Source organism: Musa acuminata, chromosome BXJ1-8 (genome assembly GCF_036884655.1).
Source record: "Musa acuminata AAA Group cultivar baxijiao chromosome BXJ1-8, Cavendish_Baxijiao_AAA, whole genome shotgun sequence".
Lineage (NCBI taxonomy): Eukaryota > Viridiplantae > Streptophyta > Magnoliopsida > Zingiberales > Musaceae > Musa > Musa acuminata.
The window spans coordinates 39,487,320-39,504,126 of NC_088334.1; the positions used below are offsets into that span (position 1 = coordinate 39,487,320).

The following is a 16,807-nucleotide window of genomic DNA, read 5'->3' on the forward strand; positions in this document are numbered from 1 at the left end:
TTTTTCTAGCATTCTGGCCAACAATAAATATGTCATTAACATATATATAGCAGGAGAATAATGAAATCATCATCTAAAAATTTCTTCATAAAACATACAATGATAAGACATGGTTCTAGGATGGATGACCCCCTGGGAAGTCCTCGTGTTGCACTCCTTTTTGCGCCCCGAGCGGCCAAAACCTCTCCTGTCGACCTCCGAGGCGATGGTTTGGGGCCTCGGAATTTGCCGTGACCGCTACGCAGTCAGTCTCGTGGGGCTCGGAGAGAGCTTTCCGGAATGGGGCCGCAATAGCGATTCCGAGTTCGTTCGAGAAAGTCCCGATGGTTTCGGCGCGCGCTTGCCGTGTCCGGTACGCGGTCGGCCTCGTGGGCATCGGAGGGATCCGACAATGGCGATTCCGAGATCGTTCGAGAGGTTTCGGGGCTCCGGTCGTCGATGCGCCGTCCGCGACGTGCACAAAGGCGAGGGACGACGCACACAAAACGAGTGCGATCATACTAGCACTAAAGCACCGGATCCCATCATAACTCCGAAGTTAAGCCTGCTTGGGCGAGAGTAGTACTAGGATGAGTGACCCCCTGGGAAGTCCTCGTGTTGCACTCCTTTTTGGGCCCCGAGCGGCCAAAAGACTTACTTAAAACTCTCTTTTAAGCTTTTCAATTTTTCTAGCATTCTGGCCAACAATAAATATGTCATTAACATATATATACCAGGAGAATAATGAAATCATCATCTAAAAATTTCTTCATAAAACATACAATGACCAGACATGGTTCTAGAATGGGTGACCCCCTGGGAAGTCCTCGTGTTGCACTACTTTTTGCGCCCCGAGCGGCCAAAACCTCTCCCGTCGACCTCCGAGGCGATGGTTTTGGGCCTCGGAATTTGCCGTGACCGCTACGCAGTCAGTCTCGTGGGGCTCGGAGAGAGCTTTCCGGAATGGGGCCGCAATAGCGATTCCGAGTTCGTTCGAGAAAGTCCCGATGGTTTCGGCGCGCGCTTGCCGTGTCCGGTACGCGGTCGGCCTCGTGGGCATCGGAGGGATCCGACAATGGCGATTCCGAGATCGTTTGAGAGGTTTCGGGGCTCCGGTCGTCGATGCGCCGTCCGCGACGTGCACAAAGGCGAGGGACGACGCACAAAAAACGAGTGCGATCATACCAGCACCGGATCCCATCAGAACTCCGAAGTTAAGCGTGCTTGGGCGAGAGTAGTACTAGGATGGGTGACCCCCTGGGAAGTCCTCGTGTTGCACTCCTTTTTGGGCCCCGAGCGGCCAAAAGACTTACTTAAAACTCTCTTTTAAGCTTTTCAATTTTTCTAGCATTCTGGCCAACAATAAATATGTCATTAACATATATATAGCAGGAGAATAATGAAATCATCATCTAAAAATTTCTTCATAAAACATACAATGATAAGACATGGTTCTAGGATGGATGACCCCCTGGGAAGTCCTCGTGTTGCACTCCTTTTTGCGCCCCGAGCGGCCAAAACCTCTCCTGTCGACCTCCGAGGCGATGGTTTGGGGCCTCGGAATTTGCCGTGACCGCTACGCAGTCAGTCTCGTGGGGCTCGGAGAGAGCTTTCCGGAATGGGGCCGCAATAGCGATTCCGAGTTCGTTCGAGAAAGTCCCGATGGTTTCGGCGCGCGCTTGCCGTGTCCGGTACGCGGTCGGCCTCGTGTGCATCGGAGGGATCCGACAATGGCGATTCCGAGATCGTTCGAGAGGTTTCGGGGCTCCGGTCGTCGATGCGCCGTCCGCGACGTGCACAAAGGCGAGGGACGACGCACACAAAACGAGTGCGATCATACTAGCACTAAAGCACCGGATCCCATCAGAACTCCGAAGTTAAGCCTGCTTGGGCGAGAGTAGTACTAGGATGAGTGACCCCCTGGGAAGTCCTCGTGTTGCACTCCTTTTTGGGCCCCGAGCGGCCAAAAGACTTACTTAAAACTCTCTTTTAAGCTTTTCAATTTTTCTAGCATTCTGGCAAACAATAAATATGTCATTAACATATATATACCAGGAGAATAATGAAATCATCATCTAAAAATTTCTTCATAAAACATACAATGACCAGACATGGTTCTAGAATGGGTGACCCCCTGGGAAGTCCTCGTGTTGCACTACTTTTTGCGCCCCGAGCGGCCAAAACCTCTCCCGTCGACCTCCGAGGCGATGGTTTTGGGCCTCGGAATTTGCCGTGACCGCTACGCAGTCAGTCTCGTGGGGCTCGGAGAGAGCTTTCCGGAATGGGGCCGCAATAGCGATTCCGAGTTCGTTCGAGAAAGTCCCGATGGTTTCGGCGCGCGCTTGCCGTGTCCGGTACGCGGTCGGCCTCGTGGGCATCGGAGGGATCCGACAATGGCGATTCCGAGATCGTTTGAGAGGTTTCGGGGCTCCGGTCGTCGATGCGCCGTCCGCGACGTGCACAAAGGCGAGGGACGACGCACAAAAAACCAGTGCGATCATACCAGCACCGGATCCCATCAGAACTCCGAAGTTAAGCGTGCTTGGGCGAGAGTAGTACTAGGATGGGTGACCCCCTGGGAAGTCCTCGTGTTGCACTCCTTTTTGGGCCCCGAGCGGCCAAAAGACTTACTTAAAACTCTCTTTTAAGCTTTTCAATTTTTCTAGCATTCTGGCCAACAATAAATATGTCATTAACATATATATAGCAGGAGAATAATGAAATCATCATCTAAAAATTTCTTCATAAAACATACAATGACCAGACATGGTTCTAGGATGGGTGACCCCTTGGGAAGTCCTCGTGTTGCACTCCTTTTTGCGCCCCGAGCGGCCAAAACCTCTCCTGTCGACCTCCGAGGCGATGGTTTGGGGCCTCGGAATTTGCCGTGACCGCTACGCAGTCAGTCTCGTGGGGCTCGGAGAGAGCTTTCCGGAATGGGGCCGCAATAGCGATTCCGAGTTCGTTCGAGAAAGTCCCGATGGTTTCGGCGCGCGCTTGCCGTGTCCGGTACGCGGTCGGCCTCGTGGGCATCGGAGGGATCCGACAATGGCGATTCCGAGATCGTTTGAGAGGTTTCGGGGCTCCGGTCGTCGATGCGCCGTCCGCGACGTGCACAAAGGCGAGGGACGACGCACAAAAAACGAGTGCGATCATACCAGCACCGGATCCCATCAGAACTCCGAAGTTAAGCGTGCTTGGGCGAGAGTAGTACTAGGATGGGTGACCCCCTGGGAAGTCCTCGTGTTGCACTCCTTTTTGGGCCCCGAGCGGCCAAAAGACTTACTTAAAACTCTCTTTTAAGCTTTTCAATTTTTCTAGCATTCTGGCCAACAATAAATATGTCATTAACATATATATAGCAGGAGAATAATGAAATCATCATCTAAAAATTTCTTCATAAAACATACAATGACCAGACATGGTTCTAGGATGGGTGACCCCTTGGGAAGTCCTCGTGTTGCACTCCTTTTTGCGCCCCGAGCGGCCAAAACCTCTCCTGTCGACCTCCGAGGCGATGGTTTGGGGCCTCGGAATTTGCCGTGACCGCTACGCAGTCAGTCTCGTGGGGCTCGGAGAGAGCTTTCCGGAATGGGGCCGCAATAGCGATTCCGAGTTCGTTCGAGAAAGTCCCGATGGTTTCGGCGCGCGCTTGCCGTGTCCGGTACGCGGTCGGCCTCGTGGGCATCGGAGGGATCCGACAATGGCGATTCCGAGATCGTTCGAGAGGTTTCGGGGCTCCGGTCGTCGATGCGCCGTCCGCGACGTGCACAAAGGCGAGGGACGACGCACACAAAACGAGTGCGATCATACCAGCACTAAAGCACCGGATCCCATCAGAACTCCGAAGTTAAGCCTGCTTGGGCGAGAGTAGTACTAGGATGGGTGACCCCCTGGGAAGTCCTAGTGTTGCACTCCTTTTTGCGCCCCGAGCGGCCAAAAGACTTACTTAAAACTCTCTTTTAAGCTTTTCAATTTTTCTAGCATTCTGGCCAACAATAAATATGTCATTAACATATATATAGCAGGAGAATAATGAAATCATCATCTAAAAATTTCTTCATAAAACATACAATGACCAGACATGGTTCTAGGATGGGTGACCCCCTGGGAAGTCCTCGTGTTGCACTACTTTTTGCGCCCCGAGCGGCCAAAACCTCTCCCGTCGACCTCCGAGGCGATGGTTTTGGGCCTCGGAATTTGCCGTGACCGCTATGCAGTCAGTCTCGTGGGGCTCGGAGAGAGCTTTCCGGAATGGGGCCGCAATAGCGATTCCGAGTTCGTTCGACGTCGATGCGCCGTCCGCGACGTGCACAAAGGCGAGGGACGACGCACACAAAACGAGTGCGATCATATCTGCACTAAAGCACCGGATTCCATCAGAACTCCAAAGTTAAGCGTGCTTGTTCGAGAGTAGTACTAGGATGGGTGACCCCCTGGGAAGTCCTCGTGTTGCACTCCTTTTTGGGCCCCGAGCGGCCAAAAGACTTACTTAAAACTCTCTTTTAAGCTTTTCAATTTTTCTAGCATTCTGGCCAACAATAAATATGTCATTAACATATATATAGCAGGAGAATAATGAAATCATCATCTAAAAATTTCTTCATAAAACATACAATGATAAGACATGGTTCTAGGATGGATGACCCCCTGGGAAGTCCTCGTGTTGCACTCCTTTTTGCGCCCCGAGCGGCCAAAACCTCTCCTGTCGACCTCCGAGGCGATGGTTTGGGGCCTCGGAATTTGCCGTGACCGCTACGCAGTCAGTCTCGTGGGGCTCGGAGAGAGCTTTCCGGAATGGGGCCGCAATAGCGATTCCGAGTTCGTTCGAGAAAGTCCCGATGGTTTCGGCGCGCGCTTGCCGTGTCCGGTACGCGGTCGGCCTCGTGGGCATCGGAGGGATCCGACAATGGCGATTCCGAGATCGTTCGAGAGGTTTCGGGGCTCCGGTCGTCGATGCGCCGTCCGCGACGTGCACAAAGGCGAGGGACGACGCACACAAAACGAGTGCGATCATACTAGCACTAAAGCACCGGATCCCATCAGAACTCCGAAGTTAAGCCTGCTTGGGCGAGAGTAGTACTAGGATGAGTGACCCCCTGGGAAGTCCTCGTGTTGCACTCCTTTTTGGGCCCCGAGCGGCCAAAAGACTTACTTAAAACTCTCTTTTAAGCTTTTCAATTTTTCTAGCATTCTGGCCAACAATAAATATGTCATTAACATATATATAGCAGGAGAATAATGAAATCATCATCTAAAAATTTCTTCATAAAACATACAATGACCAGACATGGTTCTAGAATGGGTGACCCCCTGGGAAGTCCTCGTGTTGCACTACTTTTTGCACCCCGAGCGGCCAAAACCTCTCCCGTCGACCTCCGAGGCGATGGTTTTGGGCCTCGGAATTTGCCGTGACCGCTACGCAGTCAGTCTCGTGGGGCTCGGAGAGAGCTTTCCGGAATGGGGCCGCAATAGCGATTCCGAGTTCGTTCGAGAAAGTCCCGATGGTTTCGGCGCGCGCTTGCCGTGTCCGGTACGCGGTCGGCCTCGTGGGCATCGGAGGGATCCGACAATGGCGATTCCGAGATCGTTTGAGAGGTTTCGGGGCTCCGGTCATCGATGCGCCGTCCGCGACGTGCACAAAGGCGAGGGACGACGCACAAAAAACCAGTGCGATCATACCAGCACCGGATCCCATCAGAACTCCGAAGTTAAGCGTGCTTGGGCGAGAGTAGTACTAGGATGGGTGACCCCCTGGGAAGTCCTCGTGTTGCACTCCTTTTTGGGCCCCGAGCGGCCAAAAGACTTACTTAAAACTCTCTTTTAAGCTTTTCAATTTTTCTAGCATTCTGGCCAACAATAAATATGTCATTAACATATATATAGCAGGAGAATAATGAAATCATCATCTAAAAATTTCTTCATAAAACATACAATGACCAGACATGGTTCTAGGATGGGTGACCCCTTGGGAAGTCCTCGTGTTGCACTCCTTTTTGCGCCCCGAGCGGCCAAAACCTCTCCTGTCGACCTCCGAGGCGATGGTTTGGGGCCTCGGAATTTGCCGTGACCGCTACGCAGTCAGTCTCGTGGGGCTCGGAGAGAGCTTTCCGGAATGGGGCCGCAATAGCGATTCCGAGTTCGTTCGAGAAAGTCCCGATGGTTTCGGCGCGCGCTTGCCGTGTCCGGTACGCGGTCGGCCTCGTGGGCATCGGAGGGATCCGACAATGGCGATTCCGAGATCGTTTGAGAGGTTTCGGGGCTCCGGTCGTCGATGCGCCGTCCGCGACGTGCACAAAGGCGAGGGACGACGCACAAAAAACGAGTGCGATCATACCAGCACCGGATCCCATCAGAACTCCGAAGTTAAGCGTGCTTGGGCGAGAGTAGTACTAGGATGGGTGACCCCCTGGGAAGTCCTCGTGTTGCACTCCTTTTTGGGCCCCGAGCGGCCAAAAGACTTACTTAAAACTCTCTTTTAAGCTTTTCAATTTTTCTAGCATTCTGGCCAACAATAAATATGTCATTAACATATATATAGCAGGAGAATAATGAAATCATCATCTAAAAATTTCTTCATAAAACATACAATGACCAGACATGGTTCTAGGATGGGTGACCCCTTGGGAAGTCCTCGTGTTGCACTCCTTTTTGCGCCCCGAGCGGCCAAAACCTCTCCTGTCGACCTCCGAGGCGATGGTTTGGGGCCTCGGAATTTGCCGTGACCGCTACGCAGTCAGTCTCGTGGGGCTCGGAGAGAGCTTTCCGGAATGGGGCCGCAATAGCGATTCCGAGTTCGTTCGAGAAAGTCCCGATGGTTTCGGCGCGCGCTTGCCGTGTCCGGTACGCGGTCGGCCTCGTGGGCATCGGAGGGATCCGACAATGGCGATTCCGAGATCGTTCGAGAGGTTTCGGGGCTCCGGTCGTCGATGCGCCGTCCGCGACGTGCACAAAGGCGAGGGACGACGCACACAAAACGAGTGCGATCATACCAGCACTAAAGCACCGGATCCCATCAGAACTCCGAAGTTAAGCCTGCTTGGGCGAGAGTAGTACTAGGATGGGTGACCCCCTGGGAAGTCCTAGTGTTGCACTCCTTTTTGCGCCCCGAGCGGCCAAAAGACTTACTTAAAACTCTCTTTTAAGCTTTTCAATTTTTCTAGCATTCTGGCCAACAATAAATATGTCATTAACATATATATAGCAGGAGAATAATGAAATCATCATCTAAAAATTTCTTCATAAAACATACAATGACCAGACATTGTTCTAGGATGGGTGACCCCCTGGGAAGTCCTCGTGTTGCACTACTTTTTGCGCCCCGAGCGGCCAAAACCTCTCCCGTCGACCTCCGAGGCGATGGTTTTGGGCCTCGGAATTTGCCGTGACCGCTATGCAGTCAGTCTCGTGGGGCTCGGAGAGAGCTTTCCGAAATGGGGCCGCAATAGCGATTCCGAGTTCGTTCGACGTCGATGCGCCGTCCGCGACGTGCACAAAGGCGAGGGACGACGCACACAAAACGAGTGCGATCATATCTGCACTAAAGCACCGGATTCCATCAGAACTCCAAAGTTAAGCGTGCTTGTGCGAGAGTAGTACTAGGATGGGTGACCCCCTGGGAAGTCCTCGTGTTGCACTCCTTTTTGGGCCCCGAGCGGCCAAAAGACTTACTTAAAACTCTCTTTTAAGCTTTTCAATTTTTCTAGCATTCTGGCCAACAATAAATATGTCATTAACATATATATAGCAGGAGAATAATGAAATCATCATCTAAAAATTTCTTCATAAAACATACAATGATAAGACATGGTTCTAGGATGGATGACCCCCTGGGAAGTCCTCGTGTTGCACTCCTTTTTGCGCCCCGAGCGGCCAAAACCTCTCCTGTCGACCTCCGAGGCGATGGTTTGGGGCCTCGGAATTTGCCGTGACCGCTACGCAGTCAGTCTCGTGGGGCTCGGAGAGAGCTTTCCGGAATGGGGCCGCAATAGCGATTCCGAGTTCGTTCGAGAAAGTCCCGATGGTTTCGGCGCGCGCTTGCCGTGTCCGGTACGCGGTCGGCCTCGTGGGCATCGGAGGGATCCGACAATGGCGATTCCGAGATCGTTCGAGAGGTTTCGGGGCTCCGGTCGTCGATGCGCCGTCCGCGACGTGCACAAAGGCGAGGGACGACGCACACAAAACGAGTGCGATCATACTAGCACTAAAGCACCGGATCCCATCAGAACTCCGAAGTTAAGCCTGCTTGGGCGAGAGTAGTACTAGGATGAGTGACCCCCTGGGAAGTCCTCGTGTTGCACTCCTTTTTGGGCCCCGAGCGGCCAAAAGACTTACTTAAAACTCTCTTTTAAGCTTTTCAATTTTTCTAGCATTCTGGCCAACAATAAATATGTCATTAACATATATATAGCAGGAGAATAATGAAATCATCATCTAAAAATTTCTTCATAAAACATACAATGACCAGACATGGTTCTAGAATGGGTGACCCCCTGGGAAGTCCTCGTGTTGCACTACTTTTTGCGCCCCGAGCGGCCAAAACCTCTCCCGTCGACCTCCGAGGCGATGGTTTTGGGCCTCGGAATTTGCCGTGACCGCTACGCAGTCAGTCTCGTGGGGCTCGGAGAGAGCTTTCCGGAATGGGGCCGCAATAGCGATTCCGAGTTCGTTCGAGAAAGTCCCGATGGTTTCGGCGCGCGCTTGCCGTGTCCGGTACGCGGTCGGCCTCGTGGGCATCGGAGGGATCCGACAATGGCGATTCCGAGATCGTTTGAGAGGTTTCGGGGCTCCGGTCGTCGATGCGCCGTCCGCGACGTGCACAAAGGCGAGGGACGACGCACAAAAAACCAGTGCGATCATACCAGCACCGGATCCCATCAGAACTCCGAAGTTAAGCGTGCTTGGGCGAGAGTAGTACTAGGATGGGTGACCCCCTGGGAAGTCCTCGTGTTGCACTCCTTTTTGGGCCCCGAGCGGCCAAAAGACTTACTTAAAACTCTCTTTTAAGCTTTTCAATTTTTCTAGCATTCTGGCCAACAATAAATATGTCATTAACATATATATAGCAGGAGAATAATGAAATCATCATCTAAAAATTTCTTCATAAAACATACAATGACCAGACATGGTTCTAGGATGGGTGACCCCTTGGGAAGTCCTCGTGTTGCACTCCTTTTTGCGCCCCGAGCGGCCAAAACCTCTCCTGTCGACCTCCGAGGCGATGGTTTGGGGCCTCGGAATTTGCCGTGACCGCTACGCAGTCAGTCTCGTGGGGCTCGGAGAGAGCTTTCCGGAATGGGGCCGCAATAGCGATTCCGAGTTCGTTCGAGAAAGTCCCGATGGTTTCGGCGCGCGCTTGCCGTGTCCGGTACGCGGTCGGCCTCGTGGGCATCGGAGGGATCCGACAATGGCGATTCCGAGATCGTTTGAGAGGTTTCGGGGCTCCGGTCGTCGATGCGCCGTCCGCGACGTGCACAAAGGCGAGGGACGACGCACAAAAAACGAGTGCGATCATACCAGCACCGGATCCCATCAGAACTCCGAAGTTAAGCGTGCTTGGGCGAGAGTAGTACTAGGATGGGTGACCCCCTGGGAAGTCCTCGTGTTGCACTCCTTTTTGGGCCCCGAGCGGCCAAAAGACTTACTTAAAACTCTCTTTTAAGCTTTTCAATTTTTCTAGCATTCTGGCCAACAATAAATATGTCATTAACATATATATAGCAGGAGAATAATGAAATCATCATCTAAAAATTTCTTCATAAAACATACAATGACCAGACATGGTTCTAGGATGGGTGACCCCTTGGGAAGTCCTCGTGTTGCACTCCTTTTTGCGCCCCGAGCGGCCAAAACCTCTCCTGTCGACATCCGAGGCGATGGTTTGGGGCCTCGGAATTTGCCGTGACCGCTACGCAGTCAGTCTCGTGGGGCTCGGAGAGAGCTTTCCGGAATGGGGCCGCAATAGCGATTCCGAGTTCGTTCGAGAAAGTCCCGATGGTTTCGGCGCGCGCTTGCCGTGTCCGGTACGCGGTCGGCCTCGTGGGCATCGGAGGGATCCGACAATGGCGATTCCGAGATCGTTCGAGAGGTTTCGGGGCTCCGGTCGTCGATGCGCCGTCCGCGACGTGCACAAAGGCGAGGGACGACGCACACAAAACGAGTGCGATCATACCAGCACTAAAGCACCGGATCCCATCAGAACTCCGAAGTTAAGCCTGCTTGGGCGAGAGTAGTACTAGGATGGGTGACCCCCTGGGAAGTCCTAGTGTTGCACTCCTTTTTGCGCCCCGAGCGGCCAAAAGACTTACTTAAAACTCTCTTTTAAGCTTTTCAATTTTTCTAGCATTCTGGCCAACAATAAATATGTCATTAACATATATATAGCAGGAGAATAATGAAATCATCATCTAAAAATTTCTTCATAAAACATACAATGACCAGACATGGTTCTAGGATGGGTGACCCCCTGGGAAGTCCTCGTGTTGCACTACTTTTTGCGCCCCGAGCGGCCAAAACCTCTCCCGTCGACCTCCGAGGCGATGGTTTTGGGCCTCGGAATTTGCCGTGACCGCTATGCAGTCAGTCTCGTGGGGCTCGGAGAGAGCTTTCCGGAATGGGGCCGCAATAGCGATTCCGAGTTCGTTCGACGTCGATGCGCCGTCCGCGACGTGCACAAAGGCGAGGGACGACGCACACAAAACGAGTGCGATCATATCTGCACTAAAGCACCGGATTCCATCAGAACTCCAAAGTTAAGCGTGCTTGTTCGAGAGTAGTACTAGGATGGGTGACCCCCTGGGAAGTCCTCGTGTTGCACTCCTTTTTGGGCCCCGAGCGGCCAAAAGACTTACTTAAAACTCTCTTTTAAGCTTTTCAATTTTTCTAGCATTCTGGCCAACAATAAATATGTCATTAACATATATATAGCAGGAGAATAATGAAATCATCATCTAAAAATTTCTTCATAAAACATACAATGATAAGACATGGTTCTAGGATGGATGACCCCCTGGGAAGTCCTCGTGTTGCACTCCTTTTTGCGCCCCGAGCGGCCAAAACCTCTCCTGTCGACCTCCGAGGCGATGGTTTGGGGCCTCGGAATTTGCCGTGACCGCTACGCAGTCAGTCTCGTGGGGCTCGGAGAGAGCTTTCCGGAATGGGGCCGCAATAGCGATTCCGAGTTCGTTCGAGAAAGTCCCGATGGTTTCGGCGCGCGCTTGCCGTGTCCGGTACGCGGTCGGCCTCGTGGGCATCGGAGGGATCCGACAATGGCGATTCCGAGATCGTTCGAGAGGTTTCGGGGCTCCGGTCGTCGATGCGCCGTCCGCGACGTGCACAAAGGCGAGGGACGACGCACACAAAACGAGTGCGATCATACTAGCACTAAAGCACCGGATCCCATCAGAACTCCGAAGTTAAGCCTGCTTGGGCGAGAGTAGTACTAGGATGAGTGACCCCCTGGGAAGTCCTCGTGTTGCACTCCTTTTTGGGCCCCGAGCGGCCAAAAGACTTACTTAAAACTCTCTTTTAAGCTTTTCAATTTTTCTAGCATTCTGGCCAACAATAAATATGTCATTAACATATATATAGCAGGAGAATAATGAAATCATCATCTAAAAATTTCTTCATAAAACATACAATGACCAGACATGGTTCTAGAATGGGTGACCCCCTGGGAAGTCCTCGTGTTGCACTACTTTTTGCGCCCCGAGCGGCCAAAACCTCTCCCGTCGACCTCCGAGGCGATGGTTTTGGGCCTCGGAATTTGCCGTGACCGCTACGCAGTCAGTCTCGTGGGGCTCGGAGAGAGCTTTCCGGAATGGGGCCGCAATAGCGATTCCGAGTTCGTTCGAGAAAGTCCCGATGGTTTCGGCGCGCGCTTGCCGTGTCCGGTACGCGGTCGGCCTCGTGGGCATCGGAGGGATCCGACAATGGCGATTCCGAGATCGTTTGAGAGGTTTCGGGGCTCCGGTCGTCGATGCGCCGTCCGCGACGTGCACAAAGGCGAGGGACGACGCACAAAAAACCAGTGCGATCATACCAGCACCGGATCCCATCAGAACTCCGAAGTTAAGCGTGCTTGGGCGAGAGTAGTACTAGGATGGGTGACCCCCTGGGAAGTCCTCGTGTTGCACTCCTTTTTGGGCCCCGAGCGGCCAAAAGACTTACTTAAAACTCTCTTTTAAGCTTTTCAATTTTTCTAGCATTCTGGCCAACAATAAATATGTCATTAACATATATATAGCAGGAGAATAATGAAATCATCATCTAAAAATTTCTTCATAAAACATACAATGACCAGACATGGTTCTAGGATGGGTGACCCCTTGGGAAGTCCTCGTGTTGCACTCCTTTTTGCGCCCCGAGCGGCCAAAACCTCTCCTGTCGACCTCCGAGGCGATGGTTTGGGGCCTCGGAATTTGCCGTGACCGCTACGCAGTCAGTCTCGTGGGGCTCGGAGAGAGCTTTCCGGAATGGGGCCGCAATAGCGATTCCGAGTTCGTTCGAGAAAGTCCCGATGGTTTCGGCGCGCGCTTGCCGTGTCCGGTACGCGGTCGGCCTCGTGGGCATCGGAGGGATCCGACAATGGCGATTCCGAGATCGTTTGAGAGGTTTCGGGGCTCCGGTCGTCGATGCGCCGTCCGCGACGTGCACAAAGGCGAGGGACGACGCACAAAAAACGAGTGCGATCATACCAGCACCGGATCCCATCAGAACTCCGAAGTTAAGCGTGCTTGGGCGAGAGTAGTACTAGGATGGGTGACCCCCTGGGAAGTCCTCGTGTTGCACTCCTTTTTGGGCCCCGAGCGGCCAAAAGACTTACTTAAAACTCTCTTTTAAGCTTTTCAATTTTTCTAGCATTCTGGCCAACAATAAATATGTCATTAACATATATATAGCAGGAGAATAATGAAATCATCATCTAAAAATTTCTTCATAAAACATACAATGACCAGACATGGTTCTAGGATGGGTGACCCCTTGGGAAGTCCTCGTGTTGCACTCCTTTTTGCGCCCCGAGCGGCCAAAACCTCTCCTGTCGACATCCGAGGCGATGGTTTGGGGCCTCGGAATTTGCCGTGACCGCTACGCAGTCAGTCTCGTGGGGCTCGGAGAGAGCTTTCCGGAATGGGGCCGCAATAGCGATTCCGAGTTCGTTCGAGAAAGTCCCGATGGTTTCGGCGCGCGCTTGCCGTGTCCGGTACGCGGTCGGCCTCGTGGGCATCGGAGGGATCCGACAATGGCGATTCCGAGATCGTTCGAGAGGTTTCGGGGCTCCGGTCGTCGATGCGCCGTCCGCGACGTGCACAAAGGCGAGGGACGACGCACACAAAACGAGTGCGATCATACCAGCACTAAAGCACCGGATCCCATCAGAACTCCGAAGTTAAGCCTGCTTGGGCGAGAGTAGTACTAGGATGGGTGACCCCCTGGGAAGTCCTAGTGTTGCACTCCTTTTTGCGCCCCGAGCGGCCAAAAGACTTACTTAAAACTCTCTTTTAAGCTTTTCAATTTTTCTAGCATTCTGGCCAACAATAAATATGTCATTAACATATATATAGCAGGAGAATAATGAAATCATCATCTAAAAATTTCTTCATAAAACATACAATGACCAGACATGGTTCTAGGATGGGTGACCCCCTGGGAAGTCCTCGTGTTGCACTACTTTTTGCGCCCCGAGCGGCCAAAACCTCTCCCGTCGACCTCCGAGGCGATGGTTTTGGGCCTCGGAATTTGCCGTGACCGCTACGCAGTCAGTCTCGTGGGGCTCGGAGAGAGCTTTCCGGAATGGGGCCGCAATAGCGATTCCGAGTTCGTTCGAGAAAGTCCCGTCGTCGATGCGCCGTCCGCGACGTGCACAAAGGCGAGGGACGACGCACACAAAAAGATTGCGATCATATCTGCACTAAAGCACCGGATTCCATCAGAACTCCAAAGTTAAGCGTGCTTGTGCGAGAGTAGTACTAGGATGGGTGACCCCCTGGGAAGTCCTCGTGTTGCACTCCTTTTTGGGCCCCGAGCGGCCAAAAGACTTACTTAAAACTCTCTTTTAAGCTTTTCAATTTTTCTAGCATTCTGGCCAACAATAAATATGTCATTAACATATATATAGCAAGAGAATAATGAAATCATCATCTAAAAATTTCTTCATAAAACATACAATGACCAGACATGGTTCTAGAATGGCTGACCCCCTGGGAAGTCCTCGTGTTGCACTACTTTTTGCGCCCCGAGCGGCCAAAACCTCTCCCGTCGACCTCCGAGGCGATGGTTTGGGGCCTCGGAATTTGCCGTGACCGCTACGCAGTCAGTCTCGTGGGGCTCGGAGAGAGCTTTCCGGAATGGGGCCGCAATAGCGATTCCGAGTTCGTTCGAGAAAGTCCCGATGGTTTCGGCGCGCGCTTGCCGTGTCCGGTACGCGGTCGGCCTCGTGGGCATCGGAGGGATCCGACAATGGCGATTCCGAGATCGTTTGAGAGGTTTCGGGGCTCCGGTCGTCGATGCGCCGTCCGCGACGTGCACAAAGGCGAGGGACGACGCACAAAAAACGAGTGCGATCATACCAGCACCGGATCCCATCAGAACTCCGAAGTTAAGCGTGCTTGGGCGAGAGTAGTACTAGGATGGGTGACCCCCTGGGAAGTCCTCGTGTTGCACTCCTTTTTGGGCCCCGAGCGGCCAAAAGACTTACTTAAAACTCTCTTTTAAGCTTTTCAATTTTTCTAGCATTCTGGCCAACAATAAATATGTCATTAACATATATATAGCAGGAGAATAATGAAATCATCATCTAAAATTTTCTTCATAAAACATACAATGACCAGACATGGTTCTAGGATGGGTGACCCCTTGGGAAGTCCTCGTGTTGCACTCCTTTTTGCGCCCCGAGCGGCCAAAACCTCTCCTGTCGACCTCCGAGGCGATGGTTTGGGGCCTCGGAATTTGCCGTGACCGCTACGCAGTCAGTCTCGTGGGGCTCGGAGAGAGCTTTCCGGAATGGGGCCGCAATAGCGATTCCGAGTTCGTTCGAGAAAGTCCCGATGGTTTCGGCGCGCGCTTGCCGTGTCCGGTACGCGGCCGGCCTCGTGGGCATCGGAGGGATACGACAATGGCGATTCCGAGATCGTTCGAGAGGTTTCGGGGCTCCGGTCGTCGATGCGCCGTCCGCGACGTGCACAAAGGCGAGGGACGACGCACACAAAACGAGTGCGATCATACCAGCACTAAAGCACTGGATCCCATCAGAACTCCGAAGTTAAGCCTGCTTGGGCAAGAGTAGTACTAGGATGGGTGACCCCCTGGGAAGTCCTAGTGTTGCACTCCTTTTTGCGCCCCGAGCGGCCAAAAGAGTTACTTAAAACTCTCTTTTAAGCTTTTCAATTTTTCTAGCATTCTGGCCAACAATAAATATGTCATTAACATATATATAGCAGGAGAATAATGAAATCATCATCTAAAAATTTCTTCATAAAACATACAATGACCTGACATGGTTCTAGGTGTTGAATCTCGGATTTTGATGATGAAGTCAATTGTCATTTGTTGTCTAATCTATGTGTTGAGATAAGTGTGCAGGATTAACTACGATAAGAGTAAGACAAGCAGCAGGTGTTGCGCCGGAGTCAAGATCATGATCACGTTGGGAGTTCGAGAGTTCGACGGAAGTTCGGACGGTCGTCGGAGGTTCAGCGAGGACAGATCCGAGAAGTCCAGAAGCTTGCCAAGCGAAGCTCGTCAGAACTCGCCAAGTGGATCGTCGCAAAGTCCAGGAGTATGCCGGATGTCCGCAGAAGGATCACCGAGGGTTATCGGTTGATCGACGGAAGTTGGCCGGAAACTCGCCGGAAGAAGCGATTGACGCATCGGAGCAAAGCTGCAGAAGTTGTCTTAGAGTTAATCGTAGTTAGCATGATGATTAAGCATGAAAATGGGAGGTGATCCCATTAGCTTAATCTTGGGGCAATTGGGCCCCTGAAAAGATTCAAAGTGGGCCGAATGGAGTGAACCATTCAGACCCTGATTGCACCAGGAGGTGCAACCGCCCCAGCCAGGAGGTGCAACCGCCTGGGCTGTGGGGTTGGGAGGTGCAACCGCCCCAGCCAGGAGGTGCAACCGCCAGGGCTGCGAGGCTGGGAGGTGCAACCGCCCCAGCCGAGAGGTGCAACCGCCCAGAGCTCAGTCTACGAGCTAGACTGGGCGGTGCAACCTCCTCTGCCAAGAGGTAGCACCGCCAGAGCTCAAGTTTCGAGCTCTGCCAGGCGATGCAACCACCAAGCTCAGTCTTCGAGCTCTGGCAGAGAGGTGCATCAGCCTGAGCTCAGTCTCGAGCCCTGCCAGGTGATGCAATCACCGAGCTCAGTCTTCGAGCTCTGGCAGAGAGGTGCATCAGCCTGAGCTCAGTTTGGAGCTCTGCCAGGTGATGCAACCACCGAGCTCAGTTTAGAGCTCTGCCAGGTGATGCAATCACCAAGCTCAGTCTTCGAGCTCTGCCAGGTGATGCAATCACCGAGCTCAGTCTTCGAGCTCTGGCAGAGAGAAGCAATCGCCTGAGCTCAGTCTTCGAGCTCTGCCAGGCGGTGCCACCTCTCCAGTCAAGAGGTGCAACCGCCTGATCCCAGAATTCTGGGATTTGATCGATTTGATCGTTTTGAGCTCCAAATTTGAACTGGGTTGGGGCCTATAAATACCCCACCCATTCAGCACTGAAAAGATATAGATCCACACCGAATTCTTGATCTTTTCAGTGATTCTAAGAGCTCAAATTTGTGTAAAGTCCTAAAGTTCTCCTCCTTCTGTTCTTCAAGTCTTGAGTTGTAAAGAGAGG

The 16,807-nt window shown here is 52.4% G+C and overlaps 14 non-coding genes and 10 pseudogenes across 14 annotated transcripts; all 24 read left to right on the forward strand.

Moving 5' to 3' along the window:
- Window positions 1-487: 487 nt before the first annotated feature.
- Window positions 488-606, forward strand: LOC135590778 (5S ribosomal RNA). Its single transcript, XR_010478185.1, has one exon. It is a non-coding gene; the product is annotated as a 5S ribosomal RNA (ribosomal RNA).
- Window positions 607-1,150: 544 nt separating this feature from the next.
- On the forward strand, window positions 1,151-1,261 carry LOC135591176 (5S ribosomal RNA; annotated as a pseudogene).
- A 544-nt stretch (window positions 1,262-1,805) lies between these two features.
- LOC135590089 (5S ribosomal RNA) lies at window positions 1,806-1,924 on the forward strand. The gene has a single exon (XR_010477495.1). It is a non-coding gene; the product is annotated as a 5S ribosomal RNA (ribosomal RNA).
- A 544-nt stretch (window positions 1,925-2,468) lies between these two features.
- On the forward strand, window positions 2,469-2,579 carry LOC135591526 (5S ribosomal RNA; annotated as a pseudogene).
- Window positions 2,580-3,123: 544 nt separating this feature from the next.
- LOC135591179 (5S ribosomal RNA) lies at window positions 3,124-3,234 on the forward strand (annotated as a pseudogene).
- Window positions 3,235-3,778: 544 nt separating this feature from the next.
- LOC135589542 (5S ribosomal RNA) lies at window positions 3,779-3,897 on the forward strand. Its single transcript, XR_010476950.1, has one exon. It is a non-coding gene; the product is annotated as a 5S ribosomal RNA (ribosomal RNA).
- Window positions 3,898-4,321: 424 nt separating this feature from the next.
- On the forward strand, window positions 4,322-4,440 carry LOC135590357 (5S ribosomal RNA). The gene has a single exon (XR_010477765.1). It is a non-coding gene; the product is annotated as a 5S ribosomal RNA (ribosomal RNA).
- A 544-nt stretch (window positions 4,441-4,984) lies between these two features.
- On the forward strand, window positions 4,985-5,103 carry LOC135590090 (5S ribosomal RNA). The gene has a single exon (XR_010477496.1). It is a non-coding gene; the product is annotated as a 5S ribosomal RNA (ribosomal RNA).
- A 544-nt stretch (window positions 5,104-5,647) lies between these two features.
- On the forward strand, window positions 5,648-5,758 carry LOC135591527 (5S ribosomal RNA; annotated as a pseudogene).
- A 544-nt stretch (window positions 5,759-6,302) lies between these two features.
- Window positions 6,303-6,413, forward strand: LOC135591180 (5S ribosomal RNA; annotated as a pseudogene).
- Window positions 6,414-6,957: 544 nt separating this feature from the next.
- On the forward strand, window positions 6,958-7,076 carry LOC135589543 (5S ribosomal RNA). Its single transcript, XR_010476951.1, has one exon. It is a non-coding gene; the product is annotated as a 5S ribosomal RNA (ribosomal RNA).
- A 424-nt stretch (window positions 7,077-7,500) lies between these two features.
- Window positions 7,501-7,619, forward strand: LOC135589894 (5S ribosomal RNA). The gene has a single exon (XR_010477301.1). It is a non-coding gene; the product is annotated as a 5S ribosomal RNA (ribosomal RNA).
- Window positions 7,620-8,163: 544 nt separating this feature from the next.
- On the forward strand, window positions 8,164-8,282 carry LOC135590091 (5S ribosomal RNA). Its single transcript, XR_010477497.1, has one exon. It is a non-coding gene; the product is annotated as a 5S ribosomal RNA (ribosomal RNA).
- Window positions 8,283-8,826: 544 nt separating this feature from the next.
- Window positions 8,827-8,937, forward strand: LOC135591528 (5S ribosomal RNA; annotated as a pseudogene).
- Window positions 8,938-9,481: 544 nt separating this feature from the next.
- LOC135591181 (5S ribosomal RNA) lies at window positions 9,482-9,592 on the forward strand (annotated as a pseudogene).
- Window positions 9,593-10,136: 544 nt separating this feature from the next.
- LOC135589544 (5S ribosomal RNA) lies at window positions 10,137-10,255 on the forward strand. Its single transcript, XR_010476952.1, has one exon. It is a non-coding gene; the product is annotated as a 5S ribosomal RNA (ribosomal RNA).
- Window positions 10,256-10,679: 424 nt separating this feature from the next.
- LOC135590358 (5S ribosomal RNA) lies at window positions 10,680-10,798 on the forward strand. Its single transcript, XR_010477766.1, has one exon. It is a non-coding gene; the product is annotated as a 5S ribosomal RNA (ribosomal RNA).
- A 544-nt stretch (window positions 10,799-11,342) lies between these two features.
- LOC135590092 (5S ribosomal RNA) lies at window positions 11,343-11,461 on the forward strand. Its single transcript, XR_010477499.1, has one exon. It is a non-coding gene; the product is annotated as a 5S ribosomal RNA (ribosomal RNA).
- Window positions 11,462-12,005: 544 nt separating this feature from the next.
- On the forward strand, window positions 12,006-12,116 carry LOC135591529 (5S ribosomal RNA; annotated as a pseudogene).
- Window positions 12,117-12,660: 544 nt separating this feature from the next.
- Window positions 12,661-12,771, forward strand: LOC135591182 (5S ribosomal RNA; annotated as a pseudogene).
- Window positions 12,772-13,315: 544 nt separating this feature from the next.
- On the forward strand, window positions 13,316-13,434 carry LOC135589545 (5S ribosomal RNA). Its single transcript, XR_010476953.1, has one exon. It is a non-coding gene; the product is annotated as a 5S ribosomal RNA (ribosomal RNA).
- A 435-nt stretch (window positions 13,435-13,869) lies between these two features.
- LOC135590253 (5S ribosomal RNA) lies at window positions 13,870-13,988 on the forward strand. Its single transcript, XR_010477659.1, has one exon. It is a non-coding gene; the product is annotated as a 5S ribosomal RNA (ribosomal RNA).
- A 544-nt stretch (window positions 13,989-14,532) lies between these two features.
- LOC135591183 (5S ribosomal RNA) lies at window positions 14,533-14,643 on the forward strand (annotated as a pseudogene).
- Window positions 14,644-15,187: 544 nt separating this feature from the next.
- On the forward strand, window positions 15,188-15,306 carry LOC135589857 (5S ribosomal RNA). The gene has a single exon (XR_010477263.1). It is a non-coding gene; the product is annotated as a 5S ribosomal RNA (ribosomal RNA).
- The last annotated feature ends 1,501 nt before the right edge of the window (window positions 15,307-16,807 follow it).